The sequence below is a fragment of the Capra hircus genome, chromosome 25 (genome assembly GCF_001704415.2).
Source record: "Capra hircus breed San Clemente chromosome 25, ASM170441v1, whole genome shotgun sequence".
In the NCBI taxonomy this organism is placed as follows: Eukaryota; Metazoa; Chordata; class Mammalia; order Artiodactyla; family Bovidae; genus Capra; species Capra hircus.
The window spans coordinates 34,413,443-34,436,515 of NC_030832.1; the positions used below are offsets into that span (position 1 = coordinate 34,413,443).

Below are 23,073 nucleotides of genomic sequence, written 5' to 3' on the forward strand. Positions count from 1 at the left end.
AGGTGAAAAGTAAAGGAGAAAAGAAAAGATATAAGCATCTGAATGCAGAGTTCCAAAGAATAGCAAGAACAGATAAGAAAGCCTACTTCAGTGATCAATCCAAGGAAATAGAGGAAAATAACAGAATGGGAAAGACTAGAGATCTCTTCAAGAAAATTAGAGATACCAAGGGAACATTTCATGCAAAGATGGGCTCGATGAAGGACAGAAATGGTATGGACCTAACAGAAGCAGAAGATATTAAGAAGAGGTGGCAAGAATACACGGAAGAACTGTACAAAAACGATCTTCATGACCCAGATAATCATGATGATGTGATCACTAATCTAGAGCTGGACATCTTGGAATGTGAAGCCAAGTTGGCCTTAGAAAGCATCACTACGAACTAAGCTAGTGGAGGTGATGGAATTCCAATTGAGCTGTTTCAAATCCTGAAAGATGATGCTGTGAAAGTGCTGCACTCAATATGCCAGAAAATTTGGAAACCTCAGCAGTGGCCACAGGACTGGAAAAGGTCAGTTTTCATTCCAATTCCAAAGAAAGGCAATGCAAAAAAAAAAAAAAAAAAAAGAATGCTCAAATTACCCAACAATTGCACTCATCTCACACACTAGTAAAGTAATGCTCAAAATTCTCCAAGCCAGGCTTCAGCAATACATGAACCCTGAACACCCTGATGTTCAAGCTGGTTTTAGAAAAGGCAGAGGAACCAGAGATCAAATTGCCAACATCCGCTGGATCATGGAAAAAGCAGTAGAGTTCCAGAAAAACATCTATTTCTGCTTTATTGACTATACCAAAGACTTTGACTGTGTGGATCACAATAAACTGTGGAAAATTCTAGAGAGATGGGAATACAAGACCACCTGACCTGCCTCTTGAGAAATCTGTATGCAGGTCAGGAAGCAACAGTTAGAACTGGACATGGAACAACAGACTGGTTCCAAATAGGAAAATGAGTACATCAAGGCTGTATATTGTCACCCTGCTTATTTAACTTATATGCAGAGTACATCATGAGAAACACTGGACTGGAAGAAGCACAAGCTGGAATCAAGATTGCCGGGAGAAATATCAATAACCTCAGATATGCAGATGACACCACCCTTAGCAGAAAGTGAAGAGGAGCTAAGAAGCCTCTTGATGCAAGTGAAAGAGGAGAGTGAAAAAGTTGGCTTAAAGCTCAACACTCAGAAAACGAAGATCATGGCATCCGGTCCCATCACTTCATTGGAAATAGATACAGAAACAGTAGAAACAGGGTCAGACTTTTTTTGGGGGGGCTCCAAAATCACTGCAGATGGTGACTGCAGCCATGAAATTAAAATATGCATATTCCTTAGAAGAAAAGTTATGACCAACCTAGATAGCATATTCAAAAGCAGAGACATTACTTTGCCGACTAAGGTCCATCTAGTCAAGGCTATGAGTTTTCCTGTGGTCGTGTATAGATGTGAGAGTTGGACTGTGAAGAAGGCTGAGTGCTGAAGAATTGATACTTTCGAACTGTGGTGTTGGAGAAGACTCTTGAGAGTTCCCTGGACTGCAAGGAGATCCAACCAGTCCATTCTGAAGGAGATCAACCCTGGGATTTCTTTGAAAGGAATGATGCTAAGGCTGAAGCTCCAGCACTTTGGCCACCTCATGCAAAGGGTTGACTCATTGGAAAAGACTCTGATGCTGGGAGGGATTGGGGGCAGGAGGAGAAGGGGACAACCAAGGATGAGATGGCTAGATGGCATCACGAACTCGATGGACGTGAGTCTGAGTGAACTCCGGGAGATGGTGATGGACAGGGAGGCCTGGCGTGCTACGATGCATGGGGTTGCAAGGAGTCAAACATGACTGAGAGACTGAACTGAACTGAACTGAAGAAATTCTAAGTTGACTAATGGCATGAAGAAGCTCTGGAGAAAACTATGTTATTCCAGGTGGTAAATAAGTGCATTATCCCTCATGACAAAAGTATTTTAATATTAAAGCCACTAATCTTGGAGAGTAAAGATTTCATAAATCTAATGGAAACTTTTAATTAAGGGTTTATAAAAATGTTATTTAAAAATGAACTGTATAGTTGTGATTTTATTAAGTTTCTTTGCAAAAATGTAAAATTTATAATGTCTGTTTTACTAGGGCACCTAGAGAGGTAAAGTGCAGTTGAAATGGGGAGTCCCCAATAATATGCTATTTACTAGTGAATGACAATTTTATAAACACAATATTTTTTGCTCAATTTCTGATTCACTTTTAATTCTTTCTCATTCTTTGTTTTATTTTAGTAGTATTTTTTTGTTTTACCTTCACTATTTTTATTGTACTAGTTAAAAAATAAAGTTCTATATAGACCATACTCTATTCAATTTCATTTGTGTTACATATTATGTTTTAATGTATTATTTAATTTTTAAAATAAAGTATGAAAATGTGTTAGTTCACAGTCATATCTGACTCTTTGTGATCCCATGGACTGTAGCCCGCCAGGTCCTCTGTCCATGGAATTCTTCAGGTAAGAGTACCAGAGTGGGTTGTCATTTCTTTTTCCAGGGGAAGATCTTCCTGACCCAGGGATTGAACCCTGGTCTCCTGCAGTGCAGGCAGATTCTTTACCATTCGAGCTACTTGTGAAGCCCACTGTATTGAAAATATAGTGGATAATAATACATATGAAATACAACTTATGCAAAGTCTGTACTGTAGAGTGACAGTTCTGCTCATCCCAAACCGGAGCTCCCAGTTCCTGCAGATGCAGTCACTCTGCTGCTGCTGCTGCTGTTAAATCGCTGCCATCGTGTCTGACTCTGTGCGACCCCATAGATGGCAGCTTACCAGGATCTCCCGTCCCTGGGATTCTCCAGGCAAGAATCCCATCTCTCCCGGAGTTCACTCAGACTCACGTCCATCAAATCCATCGAGTCTCCACCCCACTGGAGTGGGGGCCATTGGCTTCTCTGGCAGCACTCTGCTTAGTTTCTAAAGCTCTTTAACTAATGATCTTTGCAAAAATATGTATTTTTCACATAGTTTTGTTACTATGTCTCTGTGTATAAATTTTGCATTTTACTTCTCTACCTTCTGAAGGTTTTTACATACAAGTGTATATAAAACTAATTTATTGTGTTTTCTTATACCACTTAACTGTGTTATAAAAATACAATAGCACTGATGTATTCAGTCCTATTCATGTTTTCCTCAGTTTTTTCTCCACTCAGTTTGGAAAATGCCCTGTTGACACATTCCAAAATGATACTTTTGATCTGTGATGTTGTAGAAGATTCTCTGGAGTCCTTTGGACTGCAAGGAGATACAACCAGTCCATTCTAAAGGAGATCAGTCCTGAGTGTTCTTTGAAAGGACTGATGCTAAAGCTGAAACTCCAATACTTTGGCTACCTCATTTGAAGAGTTCACTCATCAGAAAAGACTCTGATGCTGGTAGGGATTGGCGACAGGAGGAGAAAGGGACAACAGGAGATAAGATGGCTGGATGGCATCACTGACTCGATGGACGTAAGTTTGAGTGAACTCCGGGAGTTGGTGATGGACAGGGAGGCCTGGCGTACTGCGATTCATGGGGTCACAAAGAGTCGGACAGAACTGAGTGAACTGAAATGAACTGAAAAAACTAGTGCCTGGAAAACACTTATGATATATGAAAGTCTGACTAATGAACATGTTTTATTTGTATACTTTATCTACAGATAAATAAAGTTGAATTTGTTATCTTTTTAAAGACTTAAAATGATCTGTATCCCTTTTTCATGCATTGCTTAGTAAGAAATTTTATGTGTTTTAATTGATTGCTCATCTTTATCCATACTTAATGACATTTAATTATATACTTTAAAAATGATCTGATTTACTTCTTTTATGGAATTATTAGTTTTCTAGCTTTTGATTTGTTTTTCTTACTTTTATACTACACAGAATTTTTTTGTCTACAAATAAATATTTTTAAATTCACAAAATTAAATCGACCACTATTCTGTAGCTTTTTTTGTCTTGCTATTAGAGATTTTCCCTATTTTAATGTAATCAAAATACTCTTCCACATTTTCTCCACATTTTACTTTTCAGGTTTTTTTGTTTGTTTGTTTTGTGTTTTATATTTAAAATTTTAAACCCTCTACACTCATTTGATGTAAGGAGTTAAGTGGGGATTATATTCTAATTATTGCTCTAGGTTGCTATTTTTTTAGATGCATAATTATTTTTCCCCATAGCTTTTATATTTCAACTATGCAATAAAAAACTATGGCATGTGTTCAGACCAAATTCAGGGTGCTATTATCTTCACTTGACCTCTTTATTCATGTATCATTTAACACAGAATATAATTATATTTTATTTAAAATAACCTTTATATCTCATAAGTCTAGGACTCCTTTATTAGTATACTTTATCAGAGCTATGTTTATTCTTACATATTCATACTTTAAAACAAAATTTCAATAAGCTATTCTAGTTAAAACTACATTTAGTTAGTTTTCTGAATAAGATTTGATTGGGAAAGAATTTGATCTTCAGAGAATTCAGAATTTTTATACACAAACTGCATAGGTCTTCCACTTAGCAGGTCTTCTATTATGTTCAAGTCTTCCTAAGTTTCTAGTTTGGAACTTTAGCTTTTTGAACTTTTTTTAATTTTTATTTTTACTTTATTTTACTTTACAATACTGTATTGGTTTTGCCATACATTGACATGAATCAGCCACGGATATGCATGAGTTCCCAATCCTGAACCCCCCTCCCACCTCCCACCCCATATCACCTCTCTGGATCATCCCCCACTGTTTTAAACTGGATTGTGTCTTGTTTCACATTTTCCAAGTATCTGTACTTTCAATGTATGACCTCTGTTTTTTTAAGCTTTTTTAATAACATGATCTTCACAGTACATCTGTCATTTAAAAAAAAATCGAAGTTCTACAAGTTTTGACAAATACACGCCATGTAGTCACTGTCATATTCAATATGCAGAATGTTTCATCTTTCTTCAGCACCTTTGTAGTCACCTTCTGCCTTCATCTCCAGGTCCTGGAAGACACAGGTCCATTTCCATTCCTTTAGGTTTTGCCATTTTCCATTTGCTTTGCCATTTGCCAATTAAACTGAATCATACTGTATGTAGACTTTCCCTCCTAGATTTATTGGAATATAATTGACAAACTAAAGTATATATTTCAGAAGTACAGTGTGATGATTTTATTCACATATGCTTTGTTGAAGAGGTTGACTTGCCACCCCTAAGGCAGCAGGCTTGAGTTGGATCCGTGGTGGGAGAACTAAGATCCCTCTTGCTGCATGGTGAGGCAAAAAATAGAAACAAGCAAACAAACAAACAAGGGTACAATATGGTTTAATAAACTATAGCCAACCAACATAAGCTTCCCAGGTGGCGCTGTGCTTATGGCTCACTCGTGTTCTACTTTTGCGACCCCATGTAATGGACCGTAGCCCGTCAGGGTCCTCTGTCCATGGGGATTCTCCAGGCAAGAACACCGAAGTGGGTTACAATGCCCTCCTCCAGGAGGGATCTTCCTTACCAACGGATCCAGCCCAGGTCTCCGGCATTGCACGAGGATTCTTTACTATCTGAGCCACCAGGTGGCGCCAGTGGTAAAGAATCCGCCTGCCAATGCAGGCGACATACGGAAGGCAGGTTCAATCCCTGGGTCAGGAAGGTCCCCTAGAGCAGGAAATGGCAACTCGCTTCAATGTTGTTGCCTGGGAAATCTCATGGACAGAGGAGCCTGGTGAGCTACAGTTCATGAGGTCGTGAAGAATTGGACACGACTGAGCACACGCACATGTAGCCAACATAGTTTATATTAGATTCCCAGACTTTATTCATGTTATAACTCAAAGTTTGGATCCTTTGAGCAGTATCTTCCCATTTATCACACACCTTCAGTCCCTAAAATTTACATTCTACTCTCTACTTTTAACAGTTTGTTTGTTAGTAGATTCTACAGGCAAGTAAGATAATACAGTTTTTGTTTCGCTATACCTGGTATAATCTAACTTAATATATCCCAGGTCCGTGAATGTCGGAAAGGCATAATTTCCCTCATTTTACACCTGAATAATAGTCTATTGCTTATAAGTGCCCTATTTCTTTGTCCTTTCATCTGTTGACTGAACTTCAGTTGTTTTAGAATCTTGGCTATTGTGAGTAATGCTTCATTTGATAAGAGAGGAGAAACTGATACCATTTCCTTTGAAAAAGTACCTGGAAATGGAAATGTTAGATCATACAGTAGTTTTATTTTTAGTTATTTTAGGAACCACCATATTGCTTTCCACAGTGGCTGTATCAATTTATATTCCCACCAAGAGTGTATAAGGGTTCCAACTTTTCTACATCCTCACCAACATTCCTCTTTTATAAGACATTAATTTCATTCATGAAACATGTGCGTCATGATCTAACTACCTACCTGAGGCTCCACATCTTAATGTTATAACATTGAATGTGAGGATTTCAACATATGAATTTTAGGGACACAAACATCCAAACTGTAGCAAGGATCTTGTTTCATTCTTTGCATATGGTTATCTAGTTTTCTCAACACTGTGTAGAGACTTTTCTTTCTTCAGAGTGTAATCTTGGCCACTTTTTCAAAGATCAGTTGATCATATACACATGCATATATTTCTGATCTTGTTATTGGGTTCCATTGATTTTTTATACTGGCACCACACTGTTTTCAGATATGTAAAACTTTATTTTTGAAAAATGCCTCCATTACAACGTTAAAAGTCTAGGACCACACCGTTTTGATTACTCTCAATATATAAACATACACAGAAATAAGAAAGTGTAATGTCTTAAGTTTGTTCTTTCTTAAATTTTTTTCACACTTTGGGGTCTTTGTGACTCTATATCAAATTCATGCTTGTTTCTTCCTAATTCTTTTGAAAAACATCATTGAAATTTTGATAGGGATTTTTTAAAATCTGTAGATTGCTTGGATAATGTAGGTATTTTACCAATATTATTTTTCCATTCATGAACTTGGAATATCTTTTCATTTATTTGTGTTTTTAATTTCTCTCATCAGTGATATATAATGTATCACATAATTAATAATTGTATAGCATATAATTTATATTATATAATTTATTTCTAAGTATTTATTCTTTCTGATGCTATAGAGAATGAGATTATTTACTTAAATTGCTTTGTAGATGGTTCATTGTTGATATATACAGATGCAATTGATTTTTGTATGTTGAGTTTGTATCCTGCAACTGTTGAATTTGCTTATTAGCTAAAACAATTCTGACACAATTTTTCATATATTTTGTATGTTAGATCATATTCAGTATGTAGTTTTTAAAATCTGGCTTCTTGAACTTAGTTTCATGCTGTTGAGATTTATGTGTATTATTGTATTTATCAATAGTTTATTAATTTTGTTGCTGAGTGGTGTTCCATTTAATGGATGTATCACAGTTTGTTTGTCCCTTGCTCCATTAACTGATTTTTTTATTGTTTCCAGATATTTGAATTTATAAGTAAAGCTGCTATAAATATTGATATATAAGTTTTTGGAAAAATAAGCAAACAAGCTTGAATATAGTATAAAATAATTATTTGCATGATACTAGATGTCATAAACAACTTACAGTGATGACTGAGACGTAGGAACCAAACAAGTTGAGCTCTATGATTTTTCCAGGTTATTATCTTCAAAAAGTTTCCATGATGTGGTTCAGAGAGGGATACATCAAAAGCTCTTGGGAGACTCCTGAGCTGAGGAGATGAGAGTTACTAGAACCCTTTAAAGTTCTTTTCTCCCTTCCATAAAAATATTTTTATTGCCTTGGTGGTTTTGTCATTAAGTCATGTCCAATTCTTAGGATCCCATAGACTGTAGACTGCCAGGTTCCTCTGTCCAGTGGATTTTATAGGCAAGAATACAAGAGTGGGTTGCTACTTCCTTTTCCAGGGTATCTTCCTGACCCTGGGATTGAAGTTGGGTCAACTGCATTGCAGGCAATCTCCTGCATTGCAGGTGGATTCTTTGCCAACTGAGCCACCAGGGAAACCCATCAGGAACTGATACAAGAGCTTGGTAAGTTTGCAGTCCTCAAATTGCCATTCTCTGCTGCTGATGAATAAACTGGCTCAGTTCAGTTCAGTTCAGTTCAGCTGCTCAGTCATGTCCAACTCTTTGCGATCCTATGAACTGCAGCACGCCAGGCCTCCCTGTCCATCACCAACTCCTGGAGTTCACCCAAACTCATGTCCATCGAGTCAGTGATGCCATACAGTCATCTCATCCTCTGTCATCCCCTTTCCTCCTGTCCCCAATCCCTCCCAGCATCAGAGTCTTTTCCAATGAGTCACCTCTTCGTATGATGTGGCCAAAGTATTGGAGTTTCAGCTTCAGCATCAGTCCTTCCAATGAACACCCAGGACTGATCTCCTTTAGGATGGACTGGTTGGATCTCCTTGCAGTCCAAGGGACTCTCAAGAGTCTTCAACACCACAGTTTAAAAGCATCAATTCTTCGGTGCTCAGCCTTCTTCACAGTCCAACTCTCACATCCATACATGACCACTGGAAAAACCATAGCCTTGACTAGACGGACCTTTGTTGGCAAAGTAATGTCTCTGCTTTTTAATATGTTATCTAGGTTGCTGAAGAAATGGCTGGCACTCTGTTTCAGGTCTATATTCTGACCAGGGGAGGACAGTGGCATTTGGCACCCAGGAATGAGTGTTTGCTTCGAACAGTAGTCCCCAGAAAGGCTGAGTATTTCTCCTTGCCCTGGGGGCAATACTGATTGCAAATTGTCTCAGATCCTTGAGAGAAATGTTAGGATGCACATTTATGCTACCTATCTCTGGTGATATCACAAAGATCGTATTGAAGAATGACTGATGACTGTTATTCAAAATGCTCTTACTTTGGAAAATCATCACACTTGGTAATTGGAAAGGGGCTGGATTTACTGAATTGAATTCTGGGATTCATTTCAAACTGCTCTTCACAAACCTAGATTGCAGTTCATCATCATCATCATTATCAGTCTCTCCATTATATTAGTTGGCTTAGATTCACACAGAATACACCAGACTGGGTAGTTTCCACAGAAGATGTTTATTTTCTCTCAGATAAGAGGCTAGAAGTCCATGATCAAGGGGACAGCAAGGCTGGTTCTGGAGGCTTCGCTTTGCGATTTGCAGACAACTGTCTTCTCACTGTGTTCTCACGTAGCCTTTCCTCTGTGCACAAGAGCCAGCTCTGTTGTCCCTTCCTGTTCTTCTAAGGACACCCGTCCTGTCACATTAGGTCCCTAGTGTTATGACCTCAATAGTACCAGCTATTCTAGTCCTCATTGTCCAGGGTTTCCTAGTTTAGGTACCAGATATGAGTGAATAAACATTTTAGGTGACTTCAACTTGTTTCTAACTGCAAACATATGACAGATGTGGAGCTAAAAGTACTTAACTAAGCTAAGCAAATTCCTGATCCATTGAAATCACTAACTATAATAAAGCGAATGTTGTTGCATTAAAACCATAAATGATGGTATTCCTTTTTTGTGCTACAATAGTATCTGAAACAGTGAAGTCATTTAGGCCCTATGTTACTGGCTCATAGATACATATACTAATTGAACAAAAGAGAAAGTTAAGAAAAAAAATATATTTTAACATATGAAAGTAGTGGTATTGCAGGTTACTGGGAAGCAAAATAATTATTTAGTATATGTACTGGGAACATTCATTTGCCCTTGTGATCAGAGAGAAATGTTTCCACTTCACACTTTGAAAAGAAACCACTTAAAAAAACTTAAAGATAGTTATCTTTATAAACTCGAGGCAGCAAGAACTTTGATATGTACATGCATAGATATTTCATCCTAGATCCACTTTCCATATCCCTACATCACACCATAGGGAATGATGAATCCTTGATCCAAACAATGTTCACTGCAGTATCCAGTGTGAGCTCTTTCCATTCTCATAATTTGGAAGTATGCAATTCACTATTCACTTCCTTTCTGATTAGAGAGCTTCCCTGACAGCTCATATGGTAAGAATCCACCTGCAATGCGAGAGACCTGGGTTTGATCCCTGGGTTGGGAAAACTCCCTGGAGAAGGGAAAGGCTACCCACTCCAGTACTCTGGCCTGAACAGTTCCATGGACTGTGTAGTCCATAAGGTCACAAAGAATTGGATATGACTGATCGACTTTCTCTTTCACTTTTTACTTCCAGTTTTCTGATTAGAAAATCTAGAATGCTTTTTATTTCTTTTACCAAAGAATAAAGGGAAGCTCATTGTTGATATTTCTTCAATATGTGCTAAATATCGGGGGTATTAATATTGCTAAGTATAAGTGATCCAATTATAATTTCAGAAAATGGTAAAGACATGTTTTATGCCTCAGTTCCTGTGTGGTGGGTTGAATTATAATAAGAAACATGTAATGCCAAAGCCTTGTCAGATGCTTTCTTAACAATCTTTGACCCCAAACTATTATAGAACCACTAAATTAATAGCAGAAAAAAACCACCTTTGATTTATCATTTAAGTCAAGAATGTATAGGTTACAGAAAATCAGAAAGACTTTAACTAGTTTGTACCCAAAATGTTAAATATTCATTGTATTAAAAAAATGTAATCCATTTAAAGTTGGCTGACTCAGGGTGTCTGCTGGGATATGTGGTAAGCTTGTATTACTAGAGACTACTTAGAATTGTTTTTACCTTATCTCTCAGACTTTGAATAAATTTTCATTTGTCTGCAAGCATTTTTCAGTTTTCTCTTTGATGATTTCACTGACCATTGCTTGTGTAGTAGTGCTAGTTCAGCCTCCATGTTTGCCTTCTTTCTCCCCCTTGTGGTTCATTTCTAGTTTCATATGCTATGGTTTGATAAGATGCTTTATATGCTTTCAAACTTAAAAACTAAGACTTATTTCTGTGTCTTCTAGAATGTGATCCAACGTGGAGAATGTTCCAATTGCCCTTAAAAAAGAAATGTATACTTCTGCTTTTGACAATATGCTGGTTGTTTGATCCAGATATTGACACACTTGGCTGTAGGTCCCAGTGATTCTGGGGCTAGTATTGATCACTGGTGGCTGAGGCTGAGGCTTATCGGGTATTAGGGCCTGTATCCACCCACTAGTGGATGAGCCTGTGTACTGGGGTTAGTGCCAGTCCACTGGTAGTTGTATTGGGTCCAGGGAATCCTGACTGTGTTGGATTCCTGGTGGGTGGGGCCAGGGCTTAGGGGGATGCTGAGCTGATATTTCCCCTGGGAAGTGAGATGAGTCCTGGCATGGTGGGCTGAAGGATCTTTACAATCCCAGGGTTGGTATCCACCTATTGGTGTTTGAAGCCACACCCTAGTGGGTCCTGGACCTACCCCACTGGTGGGGGAAACTCTCCTGGGGTTTCTGTGGCAGGTGCAGGAGTTCAGAGTCTGATCTTGGCCAGCCCATGGTGGGACTAGGGGCCGAGGGGTCATGGATCTGGAGCCCCTGTACCTGGTGAGAGAGCATGGCTGCACATGGCTGGGGTTTCAGGACTTCCCGCAGTACCAGCATGCCGGTGGACAGGTTTGTTGAGTCTTTTTTAACACCTTTCACCAATATTTTGTAGTTTTCAGTGTAGAAGACTTTTATCTCTCACCTAAGTTTGCTCTTAATTATTTTGTTCTCTTTGATGCTACTATAAATGAAATTGCTTCTTAATTTCCTCTTTGTTGTGTTCATTGACAGCATAGAAATTCAACATCCTTTCGAGATGAAAAGTTCTCAGTAAATTAGGTACAGAAGCAATGTATCTCAAAATGATAAAGCTGTATATAACAAATACACAGGGCACATAAGACTCAACATGGAAAAGTTGAAAGCTTTCCCTTTAAAAATTAAGAATAAGAGAAGAGTGCATGCTTTTACAACTTATTAAATACACAGAACTTTAAAAAATTTCTTTGAATTTTTAGAGTTTTCCTCAAGTAGATTGCATCATCTCTGAAATGAAGTAATTTTATAATTAAATTTTACTTAATTTTGCCATCTGTCCCAGTGCTTCCAATGTTAGAAACATTCCAGTGTTTGGATTTCAGCTTTAACATCACCTTAAAAATCATCTTCTCTGACTATATTATCCATAGCAAAATTCACTTACTTCTGTCACCATCCTCTATTTGTTATCTTATTATCAGCGAATAAGTCTATACTTACCTCATTAACTTTTTTCCTTTATTTTTCTATTCTTCATAAGAATATGAGATTCTTGAGAGAGGGAACTTTTACATGACCCATCCCCATCATTTTACTATTTACTGTGTCCTCACTCATAGTAGAATTCCTGGCTTTAAACAAGTACTTTAAAATAGGTAAATAATGATTAAATCGATGATACAATTATTATATATCTAAACAAAGTTAAAGGCAGAATAAACTTAGTAATAATTAAATAAAAAGAGACAAAAGCTTGCTGTGGCAGTTTGGGAAATATGTCTTTAATTAGGTGAACTAGAAGAAAATGCCTGGGCTGATATTTTATTCTTGAGTTGCAATAACTTCATAATTGTTCTAAGACCATATTTTCCTCGATGTTATACTAGCTATATGCTAATGAAAGTAACTCAGTCATGTCCGACTCTTTGAGATCCCATGGACTATACAGTCCATGGAATTCTCCAGGCCATAATATTGGAGTGGGTAGCCTTTCCCTTCTCCAGGTGATCTTCCCAACCCAGGGATCAAATTCAGGTCTCCCAGGTTGCAGGCACATTCTTTACCAGCTGAGACACAAGGGAAGCCCAAGGATACTGGAGTGGGTAGCATATCCCTTCAGCAGCAGCTCTTCCTGACCCAGGAATCGAACTGGGTTCTCCTGCATTGCAGGCAGATTCTTTACCAGCTGAGCTATCATGTTACACTTCTTGACCCTAATTATATGATTTGAAGTAACATTATCTTTAAATGTACAGATACTTTAAACATATAGTGGAAAACCCCAGTGAATTTAATTAAGCAAGAATCTATATTGGACACACTCCAATTTTATGATTCAATGATAAATGTGGTTAAGAGAGATAAAAGGTCTAGTTATCTTTGCCAATATCAGGACAAAGGTGATATCTTTTTAAGAACTGATATAAAATTTTCAGGGGGTCCTTTGTTAGGCTTAAAGCATTGCATAAAAAGAGAGAATAGCACAAGAATTTCTGTCAAATTCTCAGCTCAACTATTCTGGACTTACTAACATGATAAAACAAGAACTAAATGATTGAATGATTCTTTTTTTTCTATTTTGAAAATAGTAGGAAAAGAAGTTAATAGAGAAATCTTTTTCTGTGAAATGATTGGTTGCTATCTTACTATGTAAATGTAGGATTTGTTTGTGTTTTTGGTAAATTATCCTAATGTGGTATTTTTTTCTGTATATGTGTGAAATGTCTTTTAAATAACTTAGGGTACAAATTAAAAAAAATTATTTTGAATAATCAGAACACTCCATGGAGAAAATGAAAAGCCACTGGAGTGGTATAAAGTATTTCTTCAAGAAATAATGCAGCCTTTTGCCCTCTGTTGTCAAACTGGATGAAAGAAGAATCCCAGATCCAAATGAGTGATTTAAAAACGTATTCTGCAGATAATGAGCAAGTCTCCACAGGTAAGACTAACAGTGGGAAGCAGACTTCATAATTGTGTGATTTTCTTTATTATGTAGGAAATTACTTTGAAAGTTATCAAATTTAAATTCAATTCTACTTTTATCATGTAAAAATGTGTGACCTTGGGAATATTAACTGGATGTTCTGTGCCTTAGGTTTCTTCAGCTGAAATAAAGATTATAGTTCTTGTTGCTGTAAATTTAAATGCGATGTATTAAATTGTGAGTACATGATTGAAAGCCAACATAGGAGTTTTTTATTAGAGCATAAGGACTTTACAATATAGTGTTAGTTTCTGCTGTACAATGAAGTTAACCAGCTGTATGTACACATATATATAATCCTTCTTAGAGCTCTCTCCCACTCCACCCTCATGAATGGGAAACTGCTATATAACACAGGGAGTTCAATTCGATACCCTGCAGGAGTTTTGAGGAATGTAGCGATAGGATTAGAACAAGATTGAAAGAGAATCATGTGATTTGCTTTAAGAGAATTTTTTTTTTTGGAGCCCAGAATAAAAGTGGAAAAGCATAGCAGGAGGCTATTGCATTGGGCCGGGAATAAAGTGGAGGGTAGAGAATGATCAAATTTGTCATGTATTTCGGAAATAGAGACAACTCGTTGCTAAAGGTATCCCTACGTAAGAGAACAATAGGGAGTAAAGAACATTGTGAGGTATTTCTTTGGCGGATGGGGGGTCTGAGCAATTACAAGGAAGGTGGTATCATTTAATGACATAGGGAACCCCCTTTTTATTATGGAATGTTTAAAATTTATTTTTATATATACTAAATTGATATCCAGTCATATGTCCAAAGTTGGAGATGTTGCGTGTTGTCTTACAATATCTAATAGCTGTTTCCATTGTCCATCAAAACTATCAAAGTGTAACAGGTGCTGGATTCCAAAGCTTCATTTGTAATATTTTTTTTAGTCATTGTTCAGATTTATGTTGAATTTTAAAACAAAGTTGAAAATAAAAAGAAATATGCAGCCTGGAGGCAAACTTAAAGTGCTTTGGCATTTCTTGGGCAGAAAATGAAGAATATTCAACTGAAGACCCTATGAAAGAAGTCTCAATGAGGTTTGAGACAATTCAGCACAGTGACCTTCTATTTAAAGTTTTATCTAGTCACAATGAATATAGAAATCAGCTTTAATGGATCTCAAGTATTATATCTTTGCAACTTTATCAATGGTGTACCATTTTTAAGGACTTCCTTTTTCATATTCTCTTGTTCTCTCATATTTACTTTAAGGCTCCACATTAATATAGCATCTTCTGGAAAGTCTTCTCTGACTTCAGCTTGACTGATAATATATTCAGTTTGATTGTTATTATACTTTAGCTTGATTTATATATATATATTAATTCTAAACTTGTGTGAATATTCTTAAAAAGGAGCTTACTAAAGGGTCAGGAATTTTGTGTTATATCACTGAGGTTAGGGAACTATGCCTTATTCAACTTGGTATTCACAATGTCTATGACACATTGGACACAGATAGATAATTTATGTAAGTTTTTTTAAATAAATGATTGAAAAAGATGAAGCTTATAATGCATAAACTGCCCCCCCCCCCATCTTGCTTTGTAGGTTCAGTTCAGTTCAGTTCAGTTGCTCAGTCGTGTCTGACTCTTTGTGACCCCATAAATCGCAGCATTCCAGGCCTCCCTGTCCATCACCAACTCCCAGAGTTCACTCAAACTCATGTCCATCGAGTCGGTGATGCCATCCAGCCATCTCATCCTCTGTTGACCCCTTCCCCTTCTGCCCCCAATCCCTTCCAGCATCAGAGTCTTTTCCGATGAGTCAACTCTTCGCATGAGGTGTCCAAAGTACTGGAGCTTCAGCTTTAGCATCAGTCCTTCCAATGAACACCCAGGACTGATGTCCTTTAGAATGGACTGGTTGGATCTCCTTGCAGTCCAAGGGGCCCTCAAGAGTCTTCTCTACCACCACAGTTCAAAAGCATCAATTCTCTGGCACTCAACTTTCTTCACAGTCCAACTCTCACATCCATACATGACCACTGGAAAAACCATAGCCTTGACTAAACGGGCCTTTGTTGGCAGAGTAATGTCTCTGCTTTTCAGTATGAGCTACCATATGACCCAGCAATTCCACTCCTGAGCATATATCTGGAGAAAATCATAATTTGAAAGAATACATTCACCCAATGTTCATTGCAGCAGTATTCCCAATAGGCAGAACATGGAAGCAACCTAACTGTCCATCAATAAAGGAGTTCATAAAGAAGATGTGACATATATACATAATGAAATATTACTAAGCCACAAAATGAACAAAATGTCATTTGCCGCAGCATGTATGGACCTAGTGATTGTCATACTGAGTGAAGTAAGTCAAATAGAGAAAGAAAAATATCACACATCACTTATATGTAGAATCTAAAAAAGATTATAAATGAACTTATCTACAAAACAGAATTTGAGTTACAGATGTAGACAATAAACTTACGGTTATAGGGAGGGGTATAGTTGGGGAGGGGTAAATTGGAAGATTGGGATTGACACATACACTCTGTGATATATAAAACAGAAATGCAATCTCACATTGCATCACAGCAAAGCAATGGGCCCATAATCCTGAAATTCACTGAACTTACATTTCCCTAATGCTCAGAAACATGTTCTATTCCATTTATTTCTTTAGCCCTTTCCACTTTTCTTTTTTTCTCCTGCTACTGCATATGAAGAATATTGATGGCTCATATTTCAATATAGATATGATGTGTGAGTATGTCTGAGTTGAAATTATTTGATGGTAAGGAAGTTAAAGGAACTTGTACATTCCTAATGTTTGGGGCAGGGTTTTACCTCTTGTCCCATAGTCAAAATGTGAATGATAAGAGCAAAAAGGATTGACCATTAAGGATACATTCTACATTTGCTCCTACAGATGCAATTCTAATCTTTGCAAATTATTCTGGGCCCTAGGAATTTGACACCTATAAAGTACATCAGGCAAGCAGACTTGCCATTTAGCTGTTGGTTGGGTCCCACTCATGGGAGCAAACAGGAGATCTGAGAGTGAAAATTAAGATCACCAATGTATTAATTCCCCTAGACTTTCCTTTAAGAGCCACGATTTGGAATGATCATACCTTTCTAGTCAAGCCAAGGCTCCTGTCAATGATCCTTATTCTTTAGTTAAAGCTATTACCATCCTCTAAAAAAAAAAAAAAATTACTCCTTTGGCCTCTTCATAGCTTGATACTAGTAACTTCTCACTGTTGCTAGCAGTAGGTATATCATTATTTTTAAAAGCCTCTTAATCTTGAAAACTTTGTGAATAGCTTTCAGATGTTTCTTTGAAGACTAATATCTGTTTCTGTCAGGACGCTGACATACAGGTGGGGGTTATAATATTTAATGCACACATTTTTTATAGAAGAATACCACAAGCATTCCCATTGAAGCTGTAAATGAATCAAAATTTCCTTTTTTCACAATTGTTACTTTGGTTTTTCCTGTATTAAGTAATATAACAATAAGGAGAAACCCAAACATCTTTAGCTAAACACAGAATCTCTTCCTGTTGAAATATCCTGAACTGAAAACACATAGACATTGACTTGAGGAATAGGAATTGTCTTAAATACAAATACATAATGCATCCACAGAAAGGTACTGTGCTGAAAGAATAATTTTAACACTTAAAAATTTTAAAAACACTTTTCTTTTTGGCCTTAGAACTATGTTATAACTATTAGCCAAAATGACTTTCTCCCATTAATTTTAATAAAAATATATTTTCAAGATTAGCTTTTTCTTCACTTCTGAAAAGAAAGAATTCTTTTTTTCTAAAGTGTGATTTTAATAAAAACTGAGAAAATTAAGTTACAAGGTGAACTTTATTTTGTTCTGTTAATGGCACAAACACCTGTGCCTTTTATTCGTCTTGAAGAATTTCTCTATTAGATTGGTTCTCTAGTTGACTGATTCTAATTTTGGGGTGCTTTTGTATAAATGAAGAAAACCTTCCTGTAGAGTTCGTTGAATTGACTAAATCGTCCATTGTTAGAATTGACTGCCCATTTATTGCTTTAGGATTAGTAACAAATATATTCAGTGTGTGTGACACATTCTTATTTTTACCTACAGTTAACTTTTTGTACCAGAGTTTTGCCATATACAGCTAACTTTTTTATACCAGAGTTTATACCAGACTTTTCACCCCATAAGAGATGAGTATGACTAATGAGGAGGTGATTAGAGACATACGTAGGAAAAGGACACATTACTAAATAAATGAGTATCCACAACTAGTTTTCAATCTAGAAGCTAATTAAATTATACATATAGTTAATAACTTACACAAAAATAAAAGTTGAGACATAAAGGTTCAATACAAAATACACCAAGATTTACTTTATATTCTGTTTTGTTGTTTAGTCGCTAAGCTGTGCCTAAAACTTTGCGATCCCATGAACTGTAGCCCACCAGGCCCTCTCTTCATGGGGCTCTCCAGGCCAGAATAATGGAGTGGGTTGCCATTTCCTTCACCGAGGTGTCTTCCTGACCCAGGAATCAAACCCGAGTCTCCTGCATTGGCAGATGGATTCTTTACCACTGAGCCACCAGGGAAGTACTTCATATATATTTTCCAGTTAATAAAGGAGATGACTTTCTCCATTCAAGGGGTGGAAGAGGGGAGAGGGAAAGATGGCGGAGGAATAGGACGGGAAGACCACTTTCTCCCTCACAAATTCCTCAAAAGAACATTTAAACGCCGAGCAAACTTCACAAAACAACTTCTGTAGGCTGGCAGAGGACATCAGGCAACCAGAAAAGCAGATCATTGTCTTCAAAAACAGGTAGGAAAAAATATAAAAGACGAAAAAGGAGACAAAGGAGGTGGGGAGGGAGCTCCGTCCCAGGAAGGGAAGCCCGTCCCGGGAAGGGAATTTTAAGAAGAGAGGTTTCCAAACACCAGGAAACACTCTCCCTGCCGAGTCTGTGGCGAGCCTTGGAAACACAGAGGGCAACATAACAGGAAGGAAAAATAGATAAATAATTAAAACCAACAGATTACAAGCCCAACAGTAACTCCCCCAGCGGAAAAGCAGCACAGACGCCTGCATCCGCCACTGGGAAGTGGGGGCAGGGCAGGGACGCGCGGAGGCCCGGGCTGCAGAGCTTTGTAAGAATTGGGCAGGAACGCCCCACGCGCAACCAGAATGATCTAACTTGGGCTAGCAAACCAGACTGTGGGATAGCTACCACGCGAAAAGCTCGAACATAAGACACCGCCAGGACCGAGCACAGAACAAAGGACGGAACGGGAAAAGCCGGCTACAGACCATCCCCCGCCAGGGACAGGCAGCCAGAGTTGTAAGGACTGGAAAGGGGCAATTGCAGACTCGGAGAGACTTTACTTACCTAACTGCAAGCAAGCTCCTTTGCTAAGACTTCTGGGGGTGCTGGACAGTCACAATCTACCGCACGGGGTGCGCCAGCGGTCCACCCAGAAAGCTGAGCAGCAGCGGCGGAAAAGGTGACAAGCCGCGGCGATCGCACTCGCCAAACTCCTGAGCTACTCGGACCTGGGAAGGGCACAAAGCGCAGTTCCAGCCGAATCTGTGCCTCTGAGGGCTGCCTGAGCGCCGAACCTGAGCGGCTTGGACCGGGGAAGTGCACGCAGCCTAGGGCCGGCCCCATACGGTTCCCGGCTGAGCATCCTAGAGCCGGAGCGGTTTGTGCGCCACGAGAAAGGACAGGTCAAGCCGGGCAGAGATACTGCGTGCACACGACAGTGCTATTTGTTAGCAGCATCCCCCCTCCCCACAGCGCGACTGAACTAGTGAGCCTAAAAAGCCAGCAAACAGAAGAAGTTAAACAGAGGGAACCACCTTTGAAGTGATCCCACATGGCCCATTACACCAGAAAGGGCCAGATATTTTTAAAATCATTCCTTTTTTTTTTTTTTTGCTTTTTTTTCTAACTTTTTTTTTAATTGTTAAGTCTTCTATTTCTCCTCTAATTTTTATTTCTATAACCTATTATTACTATATTTTTTTTTTTTGTTTTTTAAAAAGACTTTTTTTTTTTTTTTTTTAAGGCAAACACCATATACAGTCTTTGGATGGTTGTTGATGGCTTTTTTTTTTTTTTGATTGTTTGTTTGTTTGTTTTTTAATAATTCTTTTTCTTTCTTTTTTTTTTCTTTCTTTCTTCCTTTTTCCTTCTGCTTCTCTCTAATATTGTATCTTTGAAAATCCAACCTCTACTCTAGATTTTTAATCTTTGCTCTTAGGTTTTTGTGGTCAATTTTGTACATTTAAAAACCCAAACTTCACTATCCCAGTTTACCTGAGAGCGAGATTACTGGCTTGACCACTCTCTCCTCCTCTGGACTCTCCTTTTTCTCCACCAGGTGGCCTCTGTCTCTTTTCTCCCCCATCTCTCCTCTATCCAACTCTGTGAATCTCTGTGTGTTCCAGACGGTGGAGAACACCTAAGGAACAGGTTACTGGCAGGATTTGTCTCTCTCCTACTCATTCCTCTCTCTGATCCTCCTGGTCACCTCTGTCTACTTCCTCCCTCTCCTCTTCCCCGTATAACTCTGTAAATACCTCTGAGCGGTCCAGACTATAGAGCGCACATAAGGAAGTGACTACTGGCTAGCTTGCTCTCTTCTCTTTTGATCTCACCGCATCTCATTCCAGTTACCTCTAACTACCCCCTCCATCTTCTCTTCTCCTTATAACTCAGTGAACCTCTCTGAGTGTCCCTCAATGTGGAGAAACTTTTCATCTTTAACCTAGATGTTTTATCATCGGTGCTGTATAGATGGAGAAGTCTAGAGGCTACTGCAAAAATAAAACTGAAAACCAGAAGCAGGAGGCTTAAATCCAAAGCCTGAAAACATTAGAGAACTCTTGAATTCAGGGAACATTAAGCAATAGGAGCCCATCTAATGCCTTCATACCTACACCGAAACCAAGTTCCACCCAAGGGCCAACAAATTCCAAAACAAGACATACCACGCAAATTCTCCAGCAACACAGGAACACTCCCCTGAGCTTCAATATACAGGCAGCTCAAAATTATCCCAAAACCTTTGATGTCTCGTAACCCATTACGGGTCACTCCATTGCACTCCAGAGAGAAGAAACCCAGCTCCACCCACCAAAACTCCAACACAAGCCTCCCTAACCAGGAAACCTTGACAAGCCACTGATAGAACCCCACCCACAGTGAGGAAGCTCCATAATAAAGAGAACTCCACAAATTCCCAGAATATAAAAAGGCCACCCCAAACGCAGCAATATAACCAAGATGAAGAGACAGAGGAATACACAGCAGGTAAAGGAACAGGAGAGTTGCCCACCAAACCAAACAAAAGTGGAAGAAGTAGGGAATCTACCGGAGAAGGAATTCCGAATATTGATAGTGAAAATGATCCAAAATCTTGAAATCAAAATGGAATCACAGATAAATAGGCTAGAGACAAGGATTGAGAAGATGCAAGAAAGGTTTAACAAGGACCTAGAAGAAATAAAAAAGAGTCAAAATATAATGAATAATGCAATAAATGAGATCAGAAACACTCTGGAGGCAACAATTAGAATAACGGAGGCAGAAGATAGGATTAGTGAAATAGAAGATAGAATGGTAGAAATAAATGAATCAGAGAGGAAACAAGAACAACGAATTAAAAGAAATGAGGACAATCTCAGAGACCTCCAGGACAATATGAAACGCTCCAACATTCGAATTATAGGAGTCCCAGAAGAAGAAGACAGAAAGAAAGATCATGAGAAAATCCTTGAGGAGATAATAGTTGAAAACTTCCCTAAAATGGGGAAGGAAATAATCACCCAAGTCTAAGAAACACAGAGAGTTCCAAATAGGATAAACCCAAGGCGAAACACCCCAAGACACATATTAATCAAATTAACAAAGATCAAACACAAAGAACAAATATTAAAAGCAGCAAGGGAAACACAACAAATAACACACAAGGGGATTCCCATTAGGATAACAGCTGATCTTTCAATAGAAACTCTTCAGGCCAGGAGGGAATGGCAAGACATACTTAAAAGTGATGAAAGACAATAACCTACCAGCCCAGAATACTGTACCCAGCAAGGATCTCATTCAAATATGAAGGAGAAATCAAAAGCTTTACAGACAAGCAAAAGCTGAGAGAATTCAGCACCACCAAACCAGCTCTCCAACAAATTCTAAAGGATATTCTCTAGGCAGGAAACACGAAAAGGGTGTATAAACTCGAACCCAAAACAATAAAGTAAATGGTAACGGGATCACACTTATCAATAATTACCTTAAACGTAAATGGGTTGAATGCCCCAACCAAAAAGACAAAGACTGGCCGAATGGATACAAACACAAGACCCCTCTATATGCTGCTTACAAGAGACCCACCTCAAACACAAGGGACACATACAGACTGAAAGTGAAGGGCTGGAAAAAGATATACCACGCAAATAGAGACCAAAAGAAAGCAGGAGTGGCAATACTCATATCCAATAAAATAGACTTTAAAACAAAGGCTGTGAAAAGAGACAAAGGAAAAACAATAGAATTGGAAAGACCTTAGAGATCTCTTACCAGATAAATTAGAGAATACCAAGGCGAACGATTTCATGCAAAGATTGGGCATACAATTAAAGGACCAGAAATGATAGGGACCTGACAAAAAGAGAAGATTATTAAGAAAGAGGTGGCAATGAATACACAGTAACTGCTTACAAAAAAGGATATTCATGACCCAGAGTAAATCCCATGGTGCTGATCACTCACCTAGAGCGCAGACATTCTGAAATGTGAAGTCAAGTGCGCCTTAGGAAGCATCACTACGAAAACAAAAGCTAATTGAGGTGATGGAATTCCAGCTGAAGATATTTTCAAAATCCGCCAAAGATGATGGCTGTGAGAGTGCATGCCACTCAATATGCCCAGTAAATTTTGGATAAACTCAGCAGTTTGGCAACAGGACTGGAATAAGGTCAGTTTTCCATTTCCAATCCCAAGGAGAGAGGCAATGCCAAAGAATGCTCAAACTATCCGCACAATTGCACTTCATCTCACATCTTCTCTGCTAGTAAAGTAATGCCTTTCAAAATTCTCCAAGCCAGGCTTCAGCAATATGCTGAACCTTGAACTTCCAGATGTTCAAGCTGGTTTTAGAAAAGGCCAGAGGACCAGAGATCAACAAATTGCCAAATCCTGTGGGATCATGGAAAAGCAGAGCAGTTCCAGTACAATAACATCTATTCTGCTTATTTGACTATGCCAAAGCCTTTGACTGCTGTGGATCACAACAACTTGTGAAAGAAATTTTGAAGAGATGAATTACCGACACCTGACCTGCTCTGAGAAACCTGTATGCTCAGGTTCAGGAAGCATAGTAAGAACTGGACAGG

General features: G+C 38.3%; 1 protein-coding gene across 1 annotated transcript in view; it reads left to right on the plus strand.

Moving 5' to 3' along the window:
- LOC102181832 (NADPH--cytochrome P450 reductase) overlaps nt 1–23,073 on the plus strand; it is a gene marked incomplete in the record, with an annotated part of 1,163,480 nt that overhangs the window by 440,072 nt on the left and 700,335 nt on the right.